At 39.8% G+C, this 22,442-nt stretch overlaps 1 protein-coding gene across 1 annotated transcript in view; it reads right to left on the bottom strand.

Annotated features, from left to right (window-relative positions):
* The window catches only part of sntb1 (syntrophin beta 1), a 135,125-nt gene that overhangs the window by 47,804 nt on the left and 64,879 nt on the right, over positions 1 to 22,442 (bottom strand). The window lies entirely within an intron of this gene.

Genomic DNA, 22,442 nt, shown 5'->3' with positions numbered 1-22,442 from the left:
CTATAACAGAAGTTTTAAAAAGTCTTTAGTTTTGTCTGCCAAAGAGAGCTGGTATCTCACCAAACTACATGTACATATCACTATAGCTAATTGTTAGTATTCACGCATGTGTTATGATGATAGCAAGAACAATCCACTTCATGGGGTTGCTTGTATGGATTCCAAAGACAACACAATTGAATAAGCATTATTCTTTGGGGTGGAAAGTTAATACTTAGACAGAGAGGGAAAGAAAACCACTGCTCTTAGAACCATTGTTTATTCTGGCTACACCAGTTTATAAACCTGTAATGAATTACTTTATTTATCTTTCTGCACTGCTTTTTGAATAAAGATCAAAGCAATGTACAGTGTGTGTTTATATATACGTGAACACTCAGCTATTGTTTTTAGATTGTTAGCTAGCTTAGTAGCAGTTTTAGTAGGAGAGCATTTCCTCTTCCTACAAGTCAAACTTTTACTTAAGTGATATTTGTCTTTTCTGTTCTAATGTAGCACAAATCCTATGTAAAATCATACTATGTATTTTGGACATTAATATTGAAATCTGAAATATATACAGAAAGTCTTAACAGGACTTCTCAATTTCAAGAACCATAGCCATACAGACACAAATGAGAAAAGTTTCTGATCTCATACGCCACCCTGAGTCTCTTCGGGTGAGAAGGGTGGGATATAAATGTTGTAAATCAATCAATCAATCAAATGAATGAAATGACTTGAGCTATCATCTTAGAAATGTAAAAGATAAGAAAGGTAGAGAAAATAATGTTGGGGAGGTACCAAAATTAGACTGGTGGACTTACATCAAAATCTAAACAACAAAGCTAGGATATTCACATGTGAACACAATGCCAGAATATTGTGAACAGCAGTAAAAGTTGTTCCATTTTGCCATGCCAAGATGTCTCTACGAATTAGGAGCTGCAGATTTTAGATAACATACAAAACTTTTTCTTTCATCAAAACCTTAGTTTTTGTGCTTGAGTCTAGAGGTGATCTACTGTAGAATCAATTCAGTTAGAAATCCCTTTAAGTGCCATGGCTTGATACTTTGGAATCATGGGAGTGATAGTGTTAACAAGGTCTTTAGCCTCCTCTGCAAAAGGGTGCTGGTGCCTCACCAAATGACAAGTCCCAGGATTCCATAGCATTGAGCCATGGCAGTTAAAGCAATGTCAAGCTGCATTAATTCTATAATGTAGAGGTGCCCTAGAAGTCTGATGTTACTCCAGGAAGAGTCTTGGGCTTCATCTACACTGCAGAATTAATTGTAGTTTGGTGAGGCACCAGCCCCTTTTGCAGAGAAAGCTAAAGACCTTCTAAAACTACAACTCCCATGATTCCATAGCACTGAGCCATGAAAGTTTGAAATGGTGTAAAACTGTACTGATTCTACAGTGCAGATGCACTCTTGAAGGCTCCATTCCAGCAACGGGTAGAGAAAAGGTCAAGGGATGCATCCAAGGTAAAGTGTGTAGACCTGAGCATAATTGTTACCAAAGTGGCCATCTTCCAATGAAGCATGCGATCCTCAGCTGTATGTACAGTACATCTCATAAGGAGCAAACACCGGAGCAAAGCATCCTGGGGCTCACTCACACTACAGAATTATAGTACACTATGCAATTTGAACTACCATGATTCCAACCTATGAAGTCCTAGGGTTTGTACTGGTGAGACTTGAGAGGATTCTGGCTTTGAAAATGTCCTATATTGCCAATCCCAGGATCTCAGGGTGGAATTGTGGCAGTTCAAGTGGAATAATCATGTTAATTCTGTAGTGCAATTGGCTCCTGCTTTACTAGAGATTATGTTCCATGGAAAATCATGCCATGCAAATCTTGTCCAGGCTGAAAACAAGAACTTGTGTCTAAGTGATACCACCCCAGACTTTAAATAGCCTTTTATCGACAAGGTTTGTTGATAAGGTAAGAGGAAGTTGGCCTAGGACAGAGAGAATCTGGAAGAAAATTAATGCTTTCTAGTCTATAAACTGAACCCCACAAGTCCTATTTCCCCCCTCCTTTTTGTATCCCAAAATCCTAAAACTGTAGCACTTATACACAAAAAGAAAAATACCAATGTCACCCAAGAGGCGTAGATGTTTTCCTCGATAAAAGTTAATGCATGAATACCAGAAGCAGGATTCTGTCTCTTGTTTTTTTTAAAAAGAGAGAGAGATGCCAAAGGAAAGGTATCAAAGAAAATGCACTGTGTATACAAATCATATAGAAGACATAAGAGGGATTCATAATATAAAAATCCTGGCAGCAAAATTAATATGAACAAGGATGAGTAAGACTCAAAGCTCAAAAAGCACACAGAAATTCAAGGATGGCCCTGGAAGAAATAAATGGCTGGCAGCTACATAGTCAATAAATTACACTTTTTCAGGGGCTTGAGACATTTATGTACCCATCCATCTTATCTTTCTTACAGGTAAAAGCTTCCAAGGCAGCGAGTAATAGATTTAAAAACAGTTGAAAAGCCAGCACACATCATTCTTAAAAAAACATCTTCAGACATGGTACAATCAAAACAGAAGGACAGTAGATTTTAACAGCAAAATACTCAGAAGACCAATTCATGCATCTTCCTATATCATACTTAATAAGACCACAAAAAGATCACAACTAAGGAAACATGGGTCTAGGAGTTCCATATGGTTTTTGTAGAAAGAAGAAAAAAGAAAAAGATAGTTTTAGTACTATGACAAAGAAAATCTCTTTTCTGTATCAGATGCACCTTGGAATCACACTAAACATTTACTAAATAAAATGCATATATTAACTAAATATTTACTAAATAAAATGCATTTTTAGTTTATTAAATTAATAGAAACAGCATCTCTAGGACACCAAGGAAAGGATGACAAACTAAGAGAAAAGAGATTCTACCTAAACATTTGGAAGAAATTCCTAATGGCAGGAACTGCTTGGCAGTGGAATATGCTGCCTTGGGAGTCCTTGGTGGAGTTTCCTTCTTTGGAGATTTTTAAACAGAAACTGGATGATCATCTGTTGGAAGTACTGTATATACTTGAGTATAAGCCTAGTTTTCAGCCCTTTTTTAGGGCTGAAAAAGCTCCCCTCAGCTTATACTCGAGTGAGGGTCCTGGCCGGCTTCTGTTATCTTATCTTATTATCTTTTTAAAGTCTTATTATCTTAAATTACAGTTTTATATAAATATTCAAAAACATTTAACCTACGGATGCCTCCAATAATGCAATTTTATTCATATCTATTTTTATTTTTGAATTTGACCCATAGCTGCTGCATTTCCCACCCTCGTCTTATACTCGAGTCAAAAAGTTTTCTGAGTTTTTGTGGTAAAATTAGGTGCCTCAGCTTATATTCGGGTTGGCCTATACTCGAGTATATATGGTACTTTGTTTGTGTATTCCTACCTGGCAGGGGATGGCTTTTGCGGACTCTTCAAATTGTATGATTCTATTATTATATGACTCTTGGGTTCCTGTTGTGAAACTCATAAATGATGGCTATAATGCTCAACAACAGCTAAAGCCTGATCTCCGCTCTTAGCACTTTGGATTCTTGATTTGGCTTTGGCAATAGATATTATTTATTTATTTATTTATTTACAGTATTTATATTCCGCCCTTCTCACCCCGAAGGGGACTCAGGGCGGATTACAATGAACACATATATGGCAAACATTCAATGCCAATAGACAAACAACATTCAGTTTTAGACAGACACAGAGGCATTTTTTTAACATCTTTCCAGCTTCACGATTCCCGGCCACAGGGGGAGCTGTTGCTTCACCGTCCATTGGTGGCTGTTCTTCCTCTTCTTTTCCTCGTGAGCAGTTTTATGGTGTTGTAGATTAGTTAAATTAGCCTCCCGCATAAAGCGTCCCTAATTTTCCCTACTTGACAGATGCAAATGTCTTTCGGGGCTGCTAGGTCAACAGCAAGCCGGGGCTATTTTTTTTTTTTATGGTCGGAGGCTTAACCCGACCCGGGCTTCGAACTCATGACCTCTCGGTTAGTAGTGATTTATAGCAGCTGGTTACTAGCCAGCTGCGCCACAGCCCGGCCCCTATTAGAACTTCTGCTGGAATTTAATGGACCCCCATCTCTCCAAGTGAGAGAGCCCCCCTCCCTCAGAAATACATTCATTTTCTTTTCTATTTTGAGAACCAAATGACCTGTCTCCCCATAAACCTATTTTTATCCATTGCACTCCAACTGCCTCTGAATATGAACCTTCTTTATTCACCTATGGCTTTAATACTATGTTCCATGCTCTTGGCAAAGGGTTATTTTTGGCCTCATTGGAGACTACTGGAAATGCTGTGGCATCTCCTAAGAGCAATGGGAGCAGATCAAAATGTCACCAACTTTAAGAGTTTGGAAGTCCACCTGGAACAAAAGGAAACAATCAAGGCCAAAGAACTGTTGAGGTGAAGAAAGGATTACTAGGTTGGGGAAAGAAGAGTACACGTTCCTGGGGCAGGAGCATCCAAAAGCCCTGATCCAGCCCACATTGTAACCTGATTTCCAGGCAGAGGTGAAGTGAAGTTAAGAGTAGCTCTGCTCATGCCTGAGGTTATTTATGGAAATTTATTTCCCTATGAATTCAAGTTCCTTTTATCCAGCTCTTGTGAGATGTGTTGGAGTCAATCAAAAGTAACATCAGAGCACAGCATGGGGCCATCTGAACAGTGTGATGCTGGCCCAGTCTCTTTTGTAAAACAGAGATTACCTTTGTGCAGCTAAACTTCAAATTCTAGTTGGAGAGATAGATTGCTCTGTGCTTCCCTATGACACTTGTTCTTTCAATAACTACCAGTTCCTGAGTGTTTTGCACAAAGGGAAGAAAGAGGGATACCTGATGAGAGAGACAAATACCATAATAATCGTGCATCGTGCTTCCAGGGACATTGGAAGCCTGTGTTTCTGGTAGGATTCACTATAAAAGCCTATTGTGTTCCTTAGTATATAGTATAGTGGGCCCTTGATATCTACTGCAGTTTGGTTCCAGGATCTCTTCCCCCCCCCCCCCCCAAATTGGAAAACAAAGTCTATGAATACCCAGGTCTCATTATAAATAGCACTGTAAAATGATGTCCTTTATATTTATTTACAGTATTTATATTCCGCCCTTCTCACCCCGAAGGGGACTCAGGGCGGATCACATTATAACACACACAGGGCAAACATTCAATGCCCATAAACACATCAAACAGAGACTGAGAGACACACGCAGAGGCAAGTTAACCTTCTTCTGAGGGGATGTTCGATTCTGGCCACAGGGGGGAGCAGCTTATATATGATTTTTAAAAACCCCAAAGTTTGTTTTTTGGAGTTAAAAAATAGTTTCAACCCATGGACAACTGAATCTATGGATGCAGAATCTGCCCAATCTAAATGATTAGATGTAAGCATGTTACCAAAAGTATTTCCACTTAAAATTGAAAGACAAACGGTCTGGGATTGCAATTGTTTTTGTTATGGAAGAAACCAAGAAAATAAAGTCACAAAATGAATGGGTGTATTTCAAAATGTTTGGAGATACACTCTATTAAGTTCTTTTATAACAAACGAAAATATCAGTGTCATAATACCTTTACTGGAATTAATCAAAAAGCTATATGCGCATTAGGGAATGCTTCAGAAAAGCCCTAAAAACATGGCTGTGTGCCCAGCCTTTTAATCAATTAAAGGCGAAGATGACACGGACCGAACTATGGACAAAGCATGAGGATGAACGGATCTGATTTTGTGTTTGAAACGTATATTTTAATTTACAATGTATTTTAATAGTTTTAACTGTTTTATGTGCTGTTTTATATTGATTTGTATGGGCATCTAATGGTTGCCACTGTTGTAAGCCGCCTTGAGTCCCTTCGGGTGAGAAGGGCAGGATATAAATGTGATAAATAAAATAAAATAAAATAAAATAAAATAAAATAAACTGGATTAGATTTCTCCCTAGGCTAGATGGTATGTGAAACCAAATCAGCAACAGAGAAAGGATGAAGATTGAGCACTACAGAAAAGCCCAGTGCAATCCCTGGCATGAATTGAGATATTCATAAAATGTAGAATTCACATAGAATGATTTATTCATAACTCTTAATGTTGTGTTTTTGTAATGGGCTCACAATATGCTGATAGGAGGGGGAGGTCCATGTTCCAAATTTGTACTTCAGTGGTGCATTGACTCTACAAGCTTTGATTATACATGTTGTGTGATTTAATTATTTTTGAAGATGGATGTCCGAAGGCAAAGCTAGAAAACCTGTTTTTTTTTTAAAGTAGTATTCATAACATTCCATTCCCATGCTGAAAGCTGAAACTGCATTCAAATCGATAAACAGGCATATTCTGACAGACACACTGCTGATTTGTATTAGCTAGCTTTCCATTCCCATTCCAGAAATGCTATCTGGTTTTCACACTTTATCAAGGTGGCAAGAGGAAATCTGTTACCTTCTATCTGATGTCTTGATACTGATAGCCAAATGTGTCCCACTAATGTTTGGAAGAATGATACACAAAAGGATTTCTTGTTCATCATAGGAATGAAAATGTAAAAGACAGGGTAGAGTCAAAGGTTATAGGAAAAAATGGCCAAGGACCAAGGCATGGAGCAGGAGAATGACTGATTTAATTTTGCAAAGCCTAGAATTTGTTCAGGAGCCCCCGGTGGCACAGCGGGTTAAATCTCTGAGCTGCTGAACTTGCTAACTGAAAGGTCGACAGTTCAAATCCAGGGAGTGGGGTGAGCTCCCGCTGTTAGCCCTAGTTTCTGCCAACCTAGCAGTTCGAAAACATGCAAGTGTGAGTAGATCAATAGGTACCGCTCTGGCGGGAAGGTAATGGTGCTCCATGCAGTCATGCCGGCCACATGACCTTGGAGGTGTCTACGGACAACGCTAGCTCTTTGGCTTAGAAATGGAGTTGAGCACCAATCCCCAGAGTCAGACACAATTTGACTTAATGTCAGAGGAAAATCTTTACCTTTACCTAGAGTTTGTTCATCACAAACACATTCTTCAAGCAACCCAAAAGGTGACTGTATACATGGATATGAACTGTTGGCCAATATAGAAATCGAACTACATCATTGGAAAGGACAGATGGAGAATATAGTATATCTATGGAGCTCCTTTAAGCTACAGGGACAGAAGTTACTCTAGTTCTAACTAAAATCTATTACCAAATATGGAAAACAAAGTAATGCCCCTCAGATTAGAAATGCTCAGTATACATTCCCATCCCCTCAAAAGAGGACACCAGGAATAGTGGTAACCATAGGACATCTTCTATGCAAACAAAGAGACGCTCAAAATTCCACAGCAATGACTTTTACCATTTACAGAGCAAAACACATTGGATGCCCAAGCTGGGAAAGGAAGAGGCAATAGGGAACATATTGCAAACATAACACTGGATAACAAAACATACCAAAGAATTTCAGAAAAAAATCAACTTATTTGAAATGTGGCAACTGAAGAAGAGTTTTTGTCACGACCCAGGCTGCAGAGCACCAATAACCATACACAGAGGCCAGAATCTATCTAATATCTTTATTGAGGAAATATATAAAGTTAATAAAAGCAAGTGTAGGAAATAGTTCAGAAGTAGATCTTTCAGAAAAGGTCAAAATTAGTCCAGAGAAACAATGTCCAATATGAGATATTAAGGTCCAAAGTTGTAATCCAATAACCGAAACACTCACTTTGCCAAGCAAAGTGAGGGGAGAAGACAAGGTCCTTTAGTCCATGAAACTTAGGCAAGGCAAGGAAATAACTTGATTCTTGGATACAAGGCTTAATTCAAGGCAACAAAGAACAAGGAGCAAAAACAGGATCCGTGGTAAATTCGTGGCGAGGTCAAGGAAGGCAAGGCTGGGTCCGTGAAGCAAAACAAGGTCCTGGGAAGCAAGCAAGGCTGGAAACGGGAGCGTAGTCCACACACAACCTACTCCCGTAGTTGACGAATTGACTCAGCAAGATTCCTACGAGGGCAAAACACCTAAGTAGGGACTCGGTTTCCCGCCAAGAGCAGATTCTCTGGGGAACCAGAAGCGAAAGCCATTCTCTGGGTCCAGATGCATGACTCCTTAAAGTTTCTCATGGGAAGCAGGCTAATCAACCATTTGTTTGGCCGCGATTCTCAGGCTTCTGCGATTAGCCTGTTGAGCTCCTCTCTGTTGTTGACAATAATCACGGCGAGAAAAAGGGGGAGATTTTGGCTCAGGGCTTGTTTGGCAAACTTCTGGAAGGCAAACCTCCTGCAGGTGCAAGGGTTCCGGTTCTGGCTGAGAAAGTTCCAATTCTGACTGAAACGGAGGAAAACCTAAGTTTTCCTCTTCATCTGTCACAACAGCGCTAGGAACGGGACTACATGGCCCATGAGTCATCACAGTTTTATTGATACAGTGGACTGCTAAAAAGACAAATAATGGAGCAAATCAAGACTGAACTGTCCCTAGAAGCCAAGAACATTCAACTGAGACTGTCATACTTTGAACATATCATGAGAAGACATGACTCACTAGAAAAGAAATAATGCTTGGGTAGGTAGAAGAACAATGGGGGAAAAAAAGGAAGGCTGCTTTACAGATGGATAGGCTCAATCAAAGAAGCAACGGCCCTGAGTTTGCAAGATCTGATCTGGGCTATTGATGATAGGGTGACTTGAAGGTCTCTCATTCATATGGTCACCATAAGTTGAAATTGACTCGACAATTAACAAGTAAAAGATATTAGGAAATACATATGTGTGTGGAGTCTATGGACATGAAGATTTGATTGACTACACTTAGTATAGAATTTAGACCAAGCAATAAAAAGCAGGGCTATGGAAGCCTAGCCTTCCAGATATGGTCTTCCAATCTGTTATGATCTCTCAAAGCTGGCAATATTTGCTAGAGCTGATGGAAGTTGCAGTCCAACAACATCTGGAGGACCATACATTTTCCAGCCCTAGTTTAAAATTCAAATCGATGATTCCATAAACCTTACTACAAGTCTCTAATTATCACGTACCAATTAATAACCCATGGCTTCTTTGTGCAGAGCAAATTAAAAACTGCGGTCAAGCAATTAAAATTCCAGTGTTCTGTTATTTCCAGTTATATCTTCCCATCCATGCACACACTATTTTGCCCCGCCACTCTTAAAATGACAGGAAACAAGAAAATGGCAGTTGAATGAATTAATCTGCTGGCATATGCTGAAGTCTTTGTGTTTGTGGCTAGATTTGTGAGGCAGCCAGTGCCGCATTCAAAAGAGCACTTCATTTGTGCATCATTCTGCCAAACCCCCAACATTTCCACAATTAATCCTTTGTTACTATTCATGGATGACATTTGGAAAAAGAAAAAAGGGGAGGGAGCAGACTTCTAACAAGGGAACAAGCAAACTGGCAAAACTGATCAAGTCTATCAGGCGTCATTTCTAAGAGTTTCTGATATGCCTTATGACTCATGCAGGTTAACAGGAGAGGGGGAGAAAAATCAGAAGGCTTTGGGCTACAGTGCCTTATATCTTTGTTCTTAGGGGAACATGAATGGGAAGTGTTGGCTTATGGTATGAAAGCAAAAGGAACGCTGTGCCCTAATTTGATCAAAGACAGCAGATCAAGGACTTTCAAGCTTTTCAGGTGAAGTGGAGAGGGAAGTACTTTCTTCCTTTTAGAAACTTCACTTTACAGTCAATTTCATGAAGTGGTTGAAATGAAACAAGCAAACTAATGTCGGAAGGATTACTATTCTGAGACGTGTGCAAACCGGTGAAAAATGTGGTCAAACAAAAAGCTTCACAAAGACCATCACTTGATGTTAATATGAATTCCTTCCTTTTGCTAAACCCTTCTGAAAAGTCACACATACATACACCCTTTCCCACTAATTGACTCATCATTCCAGCTGGTGCACATGGCCTGAGCACTGGAAAGCCACAGCACATGATATGTATGGGAATTGTTCTATGGAAAAATGTTTATTTAGTTAAAGCCATATCCTACAAATAAATGTAGGTTGCTGTGGGATTCCAGCATGCTCATGGAGGCACACAAAGTGATGAGTATTAAATCTATTTCACTTGAAAAGTAACTTTATGCTATTCCATTTCTGCATTTGTTTGCAAATTTTCAGTAAAAAGCCCACATTAATATTCCTGTGCATTTTTGTGTGAACTACTTCTTAAAGAATCACAGACTTGTACAAAGGTTCAATGAAAATTAATGCCTCCACCTTCGTAACTCCTCAACAGATGGCAGCACTGGTATGCGGCAGGTACTGGCTTATTCAGTAGACTCTCTTCTACAGTTCCATTTGGCGGGAAGCCTTAGCATTGAATGGTTGTGTTGTTAAAATGCAAAGTATGGAACCCTGAGCAGACAGCCGGTCAATGCGACTTAAGCAACGTGCAGTCATTGAATTCTTAACAGCAGAAGGTGTAACCCCAAAGGAGATTCATCAGAGAATGCAAGCTGTTTATGATGATTGTGTTGATGTGAGTACTGTGCATCGTTGGGCAAGTAAGTTTAAAGATGTTGAGGTGAGAACATCTGACCTGCGTGAAAAACAGAGTTGGGCGTCCTGTGACAGCAACCAACGAGTTTCACAAGCAAAAGTTTGACAGAGTGATTCAGGACGATCATTGTATCACTCAGAGAGAACGTGTGGGTCAACTAGTCTCTCACAGTACCCATTGTGCACAGATCTTCCGATAGCCAAGCAAAGCAATAATGTGACCCACATGATCAGTTTTCTGATTTATTAAAATATTCCTATCCAAACCCAAGTAACGAAGGTGGAGGCATTACTTTTCATTCAACCCTCCTAAGGAACTTCATAGGCCATCAGATCCAACTAGTGAAAAATGTGATCAAACAAAAAACTTCACAAAAACCATTGCTTAAAACCAGATCTCCAACTAAAGCGTCCACAACAGGTAGCTGTCCAGTGTCTAGTCTCTTTCTGAAAATTGGTTCCATTGCCAAACCACTCTTACTGTCAAGACATTCCTTCTAATGTTCAATTGAAACCTACCATCTTGTAACTTAAATCCATTAAACCTAGTAATATTCTCTGAGGCAGAAGGAAACAAGCATGCTCCAGTCCTTTAAGTACATATGTTTGCATTTTTGTTGCTCTTTTATGGCTGAGATAGCCACTCTGTCAAACATCAGGGGCCAGCCATGAATGAGTCATAAGTTCATTGCAGTCCATTCTTAAGACAAGAGAAGCACGAATCTTGGTTAGCAAGTTCTCATTAGACATTAAAGAACCAAAATGGAGTGTGAACAAAGTCCACAATTATCTTGAGTTTACAGAACCTCTAAAATCCATTAGATGATAATATAGGAAGAACCTTCCTGGCTCAGACTAGAGATTAATTTAGTCCAATGGCCTCATCACATGAGGTCCTTTTTGGAGGCATGCACCGGCTCGCCTGTACTTTTACGATGGAGCCCGCTGGTTCCCATCTCACAACGTAGAGCAACTTCCAGCAGGGCTCCGTTGTAAAAGTATAGGTCAGTAGTTCTCAACCTGTGGGTCCCCAGGTGTTTTGATCTACAACTCCCAGAAATCCCAGCCAGTTTACCAGCTATTAGGATTTCTGGGAGTTGAAGGCCAAAACATCTGGGGACTGACAGGTTGAGAACCACTGGTATATGTGAACGGGTGCATGCTCCTGTGACAGCAACACAGGAGGCTTCCCATGTTGAATAGAAGTCAACGAAGGGCAGCTGGGTGGCTGACGCTCTGATGAATCGGGCAATGTGGGACATAGGGTGATGGGTTTCCCATGCCCCCGATTGGCACTGATGGATTCACCACGATGCATTGTGATTTGGACAGCCAGGAATTTTATAAGCAGGACACGAACATGGGGAAGATCTTTTCTTGTCATTTATCAACCAGATCTAGAGTACTGCTTCCTATATTGTCACATAGATGAGAAAACTGAAACTTAATACCCAACATACAAGGAAGATCTATTTCCCTGATCTCTGGCACCTGATGGAAATATATCTATCATCAAAACACCAACCTTTACTGAAGACAAGGCATGCTGTCACCTTTGCAAACTGTTCTAAGTCAGAGAGGTCCCACTCTTAGGGAGTTAGGAGACTTCTAATGCTACACAAAACCTATTTCTGTTCTACCAGGTCAGGTGAGCAATTTGATTATCCACCAGAGACTTGCCCTTTGCTTTAAAGAAATGTCATAAATCAGGAGTTCATACACAGCAGTTTCCACACCTCTGAATGAATTGCAAATCTTTTCAAAGCCACATTGCACAGAATGTAAGAAGTTATAAAGCAAGACAAACTCCTTCTATTTCTGGATATGTCGCATTAAGTTCAGAATCCTCTCTTGGTTGCAAGGCAATTATTTTCCCCGCAACTGCAAAGATTTTCACTTAGTCTGAACATGTATAGCCCCTGCCTTTCATCGTTTCATATCCAAGACAGATGTTACAGATAAGGCAACATTTTAAAATGTTATTATAAATAACTTATATCAAGTTCCATGAAACAACACTAGCAGCATAATTCAAAGGAATAGCTGTGTTAGTTTGAAATATCAGTATGCAAAGGAGACTTGTAGCACCATGAGAAAATGAAGTTGGTATCTTAAACTTTCAAGGATTAAACTTTCAAGCTTTCTCAGATTCATGGAGTGAAGTGCCTGGAAACAGACCACTATAGGCAGATTGTGGCCCCATCTACGCTGCCATATAATCCAATTTCCGAATCCAGATTATCTGATTTGAATTGGATTATATGGCAGTGCAGACTCATATAATCCAGTTTAAATCTGATAATCTGGATTCAGAAACTGGATTATATGGTGGTATAAATCCAGCCTGTGTGTGAGAACAATCATATAAATGCAAAAAAATGTTGATATGGTGATGACATGACAGGTTCAGTTTTAATTGTAGCCATTGGGGGACAAAAACAGAACTTTCCCACCAGATATGGAGATGAATACTTTCCTTCAATGCACATCTCTATAACGATGATGTCTAGCAGTTATGGAGAAACTTAAACCCAGCAGAAGCAAGGGTAGCTGGCAGATCCACCACAACAAGGGCAGGGAATCTAGTTTTGATTTTATTGTCATTCCTCACACAGTTATTCTGAGTTGAGTGGAAGCTCTCCAGATTATTTGAGAGGTTCAGCACTAGTGGAGGTTCTTGTGTGTTTTCTAGGCTGCATGGCCATGTTCCAGAACTATTCTCTCCTGACGTTTCCATGTTCCAGAAGAATACTTCTGGAACATGGCCATACAGCCCAGAAAACACACAACAACCCTGTGATTCTGGCCATGAAAGCCTTCAACAACACAGTGGAGGCTCTCTTCAACTCAGGCCATCTCTGGGATGTGTGGAATTAAAATCAAGAACAGATTCCCTTCACCACACTGGCAGCTTCACAAGTCACCCAATCTTGGGCAAGAATCATCCTGACAAACACAAATATTTTGAGAAGATATCACGTGGCCCAAAATGTGTCCCACATATAATTACCAAGGAGCACAAAATTTCCAGAAAACATCTGAAGAAGTCTGTCGAAGTAATTGGGTGCACATTTTCCTGGGCATCTATCCCATTATATTTTATTGGTCTTATTACTCAGTAGACCTGGATAGGATTGCAATGTTAATAGTTTATTGTATATTGCAGAGATTATTTCTACCTTCTTATGCAATACCAGCCTGGAGCAAGTCTCTCCTCAAACCCAGCCCCATTCCTCTAGTCTTCGTTTTCAGACACTGCTCGGAAAATGCCATCTGTTTTGTTCAAACCAACTCAGATTATGGGGGGATTTCCTGTTGGTGATGTGTCCTCTATTTGCATGTGCATTCTTACCTGGAGGGCCTTTCCAACAGCTACATTTGGGCCTGGAAAATATTTCCCCAAGAGGGAAAATGGGCCAACTTAAGTCTAGACAGGCATTCTTTTCATGGACAAGTATTATGCAATTTGGGTGATTCGCTAGAATCCTTCCTTGATCTTTGGGGTTTTCTTGATTTTCTTCTGCTCTTTCCTTGTGCTCAGTGATTTATCTGCACTCTACAAGCCACATCCAAGTTTGAGCATGGAGGCACCTGCCATGCCATATCAAAAAACTGGCAAAGAGTCAATATTTATCCTACCCTCTGGCAATCAATCCTTATCTCAATTAGTCCTGGTGCATGTTGGAAACACTTACATAAGTTGCAGATAAATCAGTATCACTTGTTGCTTATGATATTAGCTAGCACGTTCAATTACTCTTAACAGTTCAATTAGTCATTCAAAATGACTTGATTGAGGTCATCTTGAGGACTTGGAACAAAAGTCAGGAACACAGACATTTGCAGTGCATCAGAAAATATACTGGTGTATAGAATGATTCTTCATAAACATGGGCTAGATATCTACGATTTGACTTACTCAGCTTTTACCCCCTCCCAAAAAGACAAGAAGAAGGACCAAAAAGAACCACTCTGGAAGTGTTTGTGGGCCTCTCTAGGTCCTCCAGTGCTGTTCTATAGTATGATTCCAGCCGAAATATAGCCAAAACATAGGATTTCCTGTTTTTTATTATTTCAGATATCCATGGAGGTTCTTTTGAGTATTATACTGAAGATTTTGGATGATATACTGCAGATATGCAAGATCCCATGAGTCCCAAAGCAACTCTGTGCTCACTATTTGTGCAATGATCAATTCACTTTGTTGCTGTGCTTCTAGGTGCCTTTAAGTCATGTTTCTGGGTTTTGGGGATTTGTTTGCTTGTTTGTTTTACTAGAAACAATAGTGATAATCATTAATCTATTGCAATGGTTTTCTTAATTTCTGGAAAATAGCCCTCTTTACTGAGTAAGCAGGTGGCATTATGGAACTCCCTACTTCCCAAGGCTCCCCTAGCCGACCTATTTTTATTTTAGGAAACTGGGAAGCTCATTTCCCCCCTAAATGTATTTGATATTTTGAAAGTTTGACTTGCAGCCAAAATAAAACTGTTCTCATTGCACCAGTTTGAGAAATATGTAGAAGCAGATCTGTTCTGGCATGGGACCTTTAATACACAAACACAGAGCACTGCTGTTTACAAGAGGGCTCCCCATTCATTTAAACATTATACTTTTATGGTAACACTTCCCAGTTACAGATTTCTTTAAAGTTCTCTATGACTGATATTCCAAACAACTGATATAAGGCAAGGATGAAAGACAGAAGTACATTTCAGAGCATTTCATTTCATGGTTCAGGAAGCTGGGAGCAAGTGTCAGAAACAAGTGCGCTTTGTTTGCCCCTTCCCTCTTTTCATCATGCACCAGCTTTGAAAATGAAAGTACTGACTTGTTGGAAAACATGCCTTTTATTATATATTTGATTTATATATCACCTTTCACCAAAAACTGGGGCTCAAGGCAGCTCAGAATAAAATAGAAAGCAGGTGCCAAATGAAACACAAATAATTTGAATACAGAGTATACCCCAGTTAACAAAGTCTCTGACAAAGAAGCTCTTTTTTACAAGTCTTTTTATGGAAATCCAGCCCAGGGAACCTTGTTAATTTTCCATTAAGCCAGAAGTTCCTTTGCATCATTGGACTGGAAGCTGGAAAAGGAAGGCTGGAGAAAGTCAAACACTTGATGTTGGGTAGCAGTTATGTGTCTGAAGAAAACAATGCAATAAAACTCAACCTGAGGAAGAATAGGATTCTACCCTAAGTACCTGAACCATTCCTAGTTTTCAACAGGGCAAACCAATTTATGAACCTTTGATGGATTCACAGGGCTGAGGTGGGCAATTGGGGAGAAGGAAGAGCCCAGTTTTCCTCAAATGTGTGACTCCTGGAACAGTTGGAAGTGATGCCATATCATTTCTGTTTGCCAGACTCAAACATAATACATATGATTTTGAAAGGGAGGGGAGATTTTGGAGCCTGGATGTAGTGGGGACAAAAAAACCCAACATCATTTTGTGGTGCTTTCTTGGTGTTTCTGGCCAACTTTTCAGCTGAAAAAATAATATAGGTGTGTGAAGGATTTGGGAGCCACAAAATTCGGCTCTGGAGACTGCACTTTACTCTGGCATAGACCAAGCCAATGATTTATGCAACCACCCCCTGTGCCTTGGAAACCAAGAAAGGATCTGAACCCAAGTAAGTGGACCTATAAAAAGTTACAAATACATTCACAGTTGAATGCCAACAGGTGAGGGGAGAATGTGGGCAGAGAGAGAAAGAAGGCATTGCTTCCCTTGAACTATACAGAGCAAGACAAGTGTGAGTTCAAATACCTGACTGTCTGTGTAATGTATTATATCGTTCAAAACCCTATTGTAGTTCTGTTAGACAGAAAGGACATTAGAGTAAAGTAATGATGCACTGGTTGTCATCAGCAAACTGACCTTTAGGGTCTTTGCCACAGTCAATCTCTGCTCCAGCTCTTAAAGGACAGCAGTGAAACCCTAGCTTTCAGCAAATGTCACAATGAGATAAACAATTTAACATTTATAATGTCTCTCATTTCTTAATGTTTCAGGTTTCACCTGCCTGCACACGAACGCACAGACTCGTAAACTTTACTTCTTTAGAGCTTTCACCTCAGAGGCAGTCAAAGAACAATGAAGGGATGATAGATACACCGTATTTCTGGTTCCACTATCAATGAACAGACAGACCACATTGCAGCAAGGGTAGCATGTATGCTCTGGAAGTGGAGGGATGAAAAACTTAATCCTGGGGAAGATATTAATCCAGGTTGAATCCTCAATATCTCCACTTCGGAGCCTAGAAAATTAAAGTGAACTAATATGGCTTTGCTGCCTGTGAAAATGGGTTAAAAACATATCTTCTTCAAGTTCGTATTTTATCATTTGCTGTGCTCATGTTTCATTTTGGAATAAGAATATAGTCATAGTACTTGCCCAGTCACTTTGAAGTGTTTGTAACACCCTGCTCAGTTCAGGAAGGAAAAGACTTGTTTTTTATTATTCCATAAAACATGGTGTGATTTTTTTATGACATTACCTGGCTTATACTAACAAACAAAGGATCTTATCTCAGTTCTTTACAGCATGCTGTTCCTCATCCTTTTGCTTTCTCCTCTGGAGAAGTTCACAGTTACAAATGCATTTAGAAAGAAGTATGCTGTCAGACTGAGAGCCAGTGGGGTTATAGGGGTTTGATGTTGGGCTATAACTCTGGAAATCAGAGTTTGAATCTTTGCTCAGTCATGTAACCCACGGGGTGACGTTCTCCCAGCATCAGTGAAGGCAACCTCTTCTGAACAAGCCTTGGCAAGAAAGCCCTATGATAGCCTTAGGTCAGAAATAACTAGAAGCCACACAACAACAAACTCATGAATGGATTTAGAGCAGTTCTCAACCTATGGATCCCCAGGTGTTTTGGCCTACAACTCCCAGAAATCCCAGACAGTTTACCAGCTGTTAGGATTTCTGGGAGTTGAAGGCCAAAACGTCTGGGGACCCATAGGTTGAGAACCACTGATTTAGACTATATGATTTGTCAAATAGAGGAAGAGAACAAGTATTTATTCTTATTTGTTTATCTTCTTTGGGCTTTTATCATTTGGAAATACCCTAGATAATATAGTGTACTATCTATACACACTAGATAGTGTCTATTCCACAGTTACACAAAGAAAAGGAGAAAAGCATGTAATTGAGGAAAAAGTGTTTAAAATAGCTATTTGATGGTAAGTTATTAGTAGCAAAAGTCAAAGTAGAAATGAAAAGTCAACTTTCTACTGTGGCTTGAACAAACAAAGTTGTTTCCCTTTCCTAACTTTGCACTCCTGGTGAAGAGATCTGAAGCATTCATTTCAGTTTTAATGGAAGACTGATTAGTTGTTAGGAGCTTGCACCCTATTAGCTATAGTTTATCCTAACAAGCCTTTATTATAAAACAACCTTTTGAAGTCTTCATATTTGGCCTAACCACAGCTTTCACTTACTTTCAACAGCTCACTATGGTTAGATATAGATGTGGCCAATCTACTTGCAATCACTCCATTAAAAGAGATAATGATGGGGAATATATAGTGCTAAGTCCATATCACTATATAGCAAAGCAAGAATACATATAGCCCTCTAGATGTTGTTTGGAATTTGTTGTTGTTAGCTGCCATCAAATAAATTTCTATGTATTGTGACCCTATAGATGAGAGATCTTCAAGTCATGTTCCTCAGCAATCCTGCTCTTGTAGCCTCAGAACAGAAGCTTCCTTGATTTAGTCCATACACCTGGAAAGTAGTCTTCCTTATTCCTCCTGCCTTCTACTTTATTATTTTCTAGTGACCCATGTCTTCTCAAGAGGTTGTTTGGAATACCACTCCCATTATCTCTCTCCACTGGACATATTGACTAGGGTTTATAGTTGTTACACAGTCCAATACTATAAGGACAGCAATACGTATAATGTACACCACCCTTTTCTGATATAACTCCTCAGTTAAAAGTGCCTGAATTAGCATTCCAGGGAACAGAGGTGAAGTGTCCCACATAGCTCTCTACCAATTTCTCCTAAACTACAGAATGAAAGTGAAATGTGAAAGAAATTAGGAATATATACAAAGCACCTCAATGTGCATAATTCATGCAGGGCACAAAATTCATATTTTCATTATATAATTTTATCAACAACAAGAAGTTCAGAGAGTGCAACCCTTTAAATACATATAAATTTTTATACTGAAGAGAGTGGGGTGGCATTCCATAGGTGGAGACAGAAAATGTTTTAGGCGAATGGCTTTCAATGGTCATTTCTAATTGAATTAGGTGCACAAACCCAATTTACTGGCATGTTTGCTTGGTATGCCAAGTTCTGGACAGGGATCTTTTGTTCTCTCTGGATGGGAAAACACTAACCCAGATCCCATATGTAAAATCAAGAACAACATTATATCCCTCGCTTTAAAAGACAACTGAGGCTTGATCCATGCAGGATGCAGCCTGTGGAGAAATTCCTTAGCTGTCAAAGCATTCCATGTGCTCCAGGTCATATCTAAGAGGCTCATTTGTATGCTAATGGTATACATGAATGGCATAGCAAATAACATGCTAGTGTTATAAACGGATAACAAATGCATCTAATTGTGAACCCTTATAACAAGAGTACAGGGCTGCCAGATGTTAGCTGTATCCCATGAAAGACCTCCAACCTTTTCCAGACTCTGGAAAGAATCTGGCTGTCTCTCAACCAGTGTCTGAGTATGAATCTGCAATGAAGTAAAAATGAGAGAATTATCACCCTTGAATGCCTTCTCCCCAACAACAAATTTCTTGCAAGTAGCAAAGGAGCAACTTGGGTTTAAGGCCTTGCCCTTTGCCTGCTTCAATAGTTTCTAAGCACTTGCAATATAAATATATATACTATATTTATAAACCATGTCATAAAATATATTTAATACTAGCTGTGCCCGGCCACGCGTTGCTGTGGCGTTGTCTGGTTTTTTTGGTGAGAAATTGTTGAGGTAGTGGTGGTATTGAATGTCTGTTGTATGGTTGTCTTTATGTTTAGTATGCATTCGGTTGTCTGTGTAGGTACTGTAAAAGTGGTGAGGATAGTGGACACTGTTTATGTTGGATTAGTGAGACTCTACTGTATATTTGTAATCTTATATTATCTGCCTAGAACTGCCCCTTCTACACAGCTGTATAAAATGCACACTGAAGTGAATTATCTGGCAGTGTGGACTCAAGATAATCCAGTTCAAAGCAGATAATATAAGATTCTAAATGGGTATTATAGCTGTGTGGAAGGGCCTTGAGTCTACACTGCCATATAATCCAGTTAAAATCAGATAATCTGTATCTTATAGGCAGTGTGGAAAAGGCCTAACTGTGCCTGTCCCCTGGACTGAGTAGGTTGCTAGGAGACCAAGTGGGTGGAGCTTAGCCCTCTAACTGGCAGCAATTGGATAAAAACAATTATTGCTCTCCCTGTAATTAGGACTTTATTTTTCTTTTCTTTTTGTTGTATCAACCTAGAGCCGTGGATGTTGGGTTGTGTTGTCAAATTTCGAGGTTGGGGGGCCTGTAGTTTTGTTGTTTTGTCCGCTGCCCTGATGCCACCACTCTTTTATATATATATAGATTAATATCAAAATGCATATGTGGCCACATATCCACATTCTGAAAAAGAATGCTGCCCATTCCTACATTTCAACATTAACTATATATCATTGACCACCCCTCCAAAGGGTTTAAGAGACAACATCCATGCTTCTCTTCAGATTGACAGAGAGCGAATGGCCCCAGGTCACCCAGCAATCTTTATGGCTAGTGGGGATTCAAATGTGGGGTTTTCTTTCCAATGAAAGGGCAACCCTGCTAGTGTTGCACTACACTACCACATAGCACTCATTCCTTTTCATTTTGCCAGCCACCCTTGGGAACTATTCTGCCTCCTACACCTGCCTTTATTGTGTGATCCATACAAATTACGTGAAATGGGCACAATTTTTATTGGACACAGAAACAAGCTTTTAATAGCAGTGGAAGAAGGTTAAGTCAGAGGCTCTCAGGAACCTTAGTTATACTTTTATTTTATCACACCATTCTTGCAGTTTACAGGACTGGCCATAAGCGGCAATAATCGAAGGCATTGCTGACCTTCTGGCCTTGTTTATAATAAACCTCGGTGCTTTGTATATCATCTGCAGTAAAGGACAAAAAGACTTACAGTGCACACTGTAAGCCAAAGTAAAAGCCTGCAGGAGACTAAAGTGTACTTCCAAATCCTTTATTACCACTTCGGCTCCACAATTATTAACTAGTAAATCCTGCAAAATCACAAAAGTGACACCAAGGTTAGGTTTTTGCTTTTGCTTTTAAAAAACAGAACTTTCCATGTTTGCTGGGTCAAGGCATGTGCACAGGAATGTATACACCTTCAAGTAACAAATTCCATAGAGCTTCTTCAGTAAGGAATATTCAGAGGTGATTTCTCATTTCCCTCTTCTAAAATGCCTGCCATCAAGCATTTATAAATGAATGAAAGTTGTACTTTAAAGGCAGTATGGTTGGGATTTTAAGGTGTATCCTCCTTCCCACGACTACAATTCAGTGTCATAGAATAGACCTGATGGAATTTAGACAAGACACATATTCATGGGATTAAATTACATTAAATTACATTAGAACAAATGAGAACTGAGCAGCTGATGAAGAAGTGAACAATAACACAAACCAAGAGCAAACTACTACCCACTGCAACACGATCTGACAACCTCTGAAGTCTGGAAATGATAACAGAACCAGGAAATAAGTGATGTCATAGAATTCCTGAACAACAGAAACAGGCAGAGAGATAGAATCATGGTTTCTCCCAGAACTGGAAAGTATTATTTTGTTGGACTACATCTCCCATATAGCAGATGGTGTGGTGGCTAAGGCAATCAACTGGCTGATGTAATCTGATGGAAAGCAACCGAAAGCTAAGATTGAACTATTTTATTTCTTAAATTCTAAGGGTGCTTCATAGAATTACAGGTGCTATTCTTATATATACACAAAGCTTGTTTTTCTGTTGGTGGTACTGAAATGAAGTTTGTGTCTAACAATTACTAGTGTCTTAGAATTAGTTATTTATCGTGTCAGAAGCGAACCGAGGGTACAAGATGTAATGTATTTGAAAACACAAAGTTTTAAAAAATCTTGATATTATATTAAATGTCCTTTGACCAGTAGCTGGCCACTTGGAGTGCCTCTGGTGTTTCTATAAGAAGGTCCTCCATTGTGCATATGGCAGGGTTCAGACTGCATTGTAGTAGGTGGTCTGTGGTTTGCTCTTCTCCACACTCGCATGTCATGGAGTCCACTTTGTGGCCCCATTTCTTAAGGTTAGCTCTGCATCTTGTGGTGCCAGAGAGTGAAATCTGTTCAGCGCCTTCCAAGTTGCCCAGTCTTCTGTGTGTCCAGGTAGGAGTCTCCCATCCGGCGTCAGCCACTGATTGAGATTCTGGGTTTTAGCCTGCCACTTTTGGACTTTTGCTTCCTGAGTATCTCTGTAGATCTTAGAAAACTATTTCTTGATTTAAAGTTTTGGTGTGCTGGCTGATATCCAAACATGGGATGGGCCGGAGATGTCAAAGCCTTGGTCCTTTCATTGTAGGCAGATGTCAGGTGGTGCAATGCCGGCTAAACAGTGCGATTTCTCCAGCGGTGTGGGGTGTCCTGTGATAATGCAGCATTTCTCATTAAGAGCCACATCTGTTGGGGATTGTGGATGATAGATGGAAGCTCTTACGTGTGCCCATGACCCAGAGACACCCTGCAGAATGATGCACCACTCAGCTTTGCAGAACACAGGAACTTTTACTTAATCCAAGAAATCAACAGAACAATAGTATTTACAATAGTCCCTCTGATTGCTTGCAGAAATCAGCAGTTATAGGCAATCCTTTCTTTGTCCATGAATCTGCT

The sequence above is a fragment of the Anolis carolinensis genome, chromosome 4 (assembly GCF_035594765.1).
Source record: "Anolis carolinensis isolate JA03-04 chromosome 4, rAnoCar3.1.pri, whole genome shotgun sequence".
NCBI lineage: Eukaryota > Metazoa > Chordata > Lepidosauria > Squamata > Dactyloidae > Anolis > Anolis carolinensis.
Note: the sequence above shows the minus strand (reverse complement) of the source record. Positions and strands in the feature narration are given on the sequence as shown.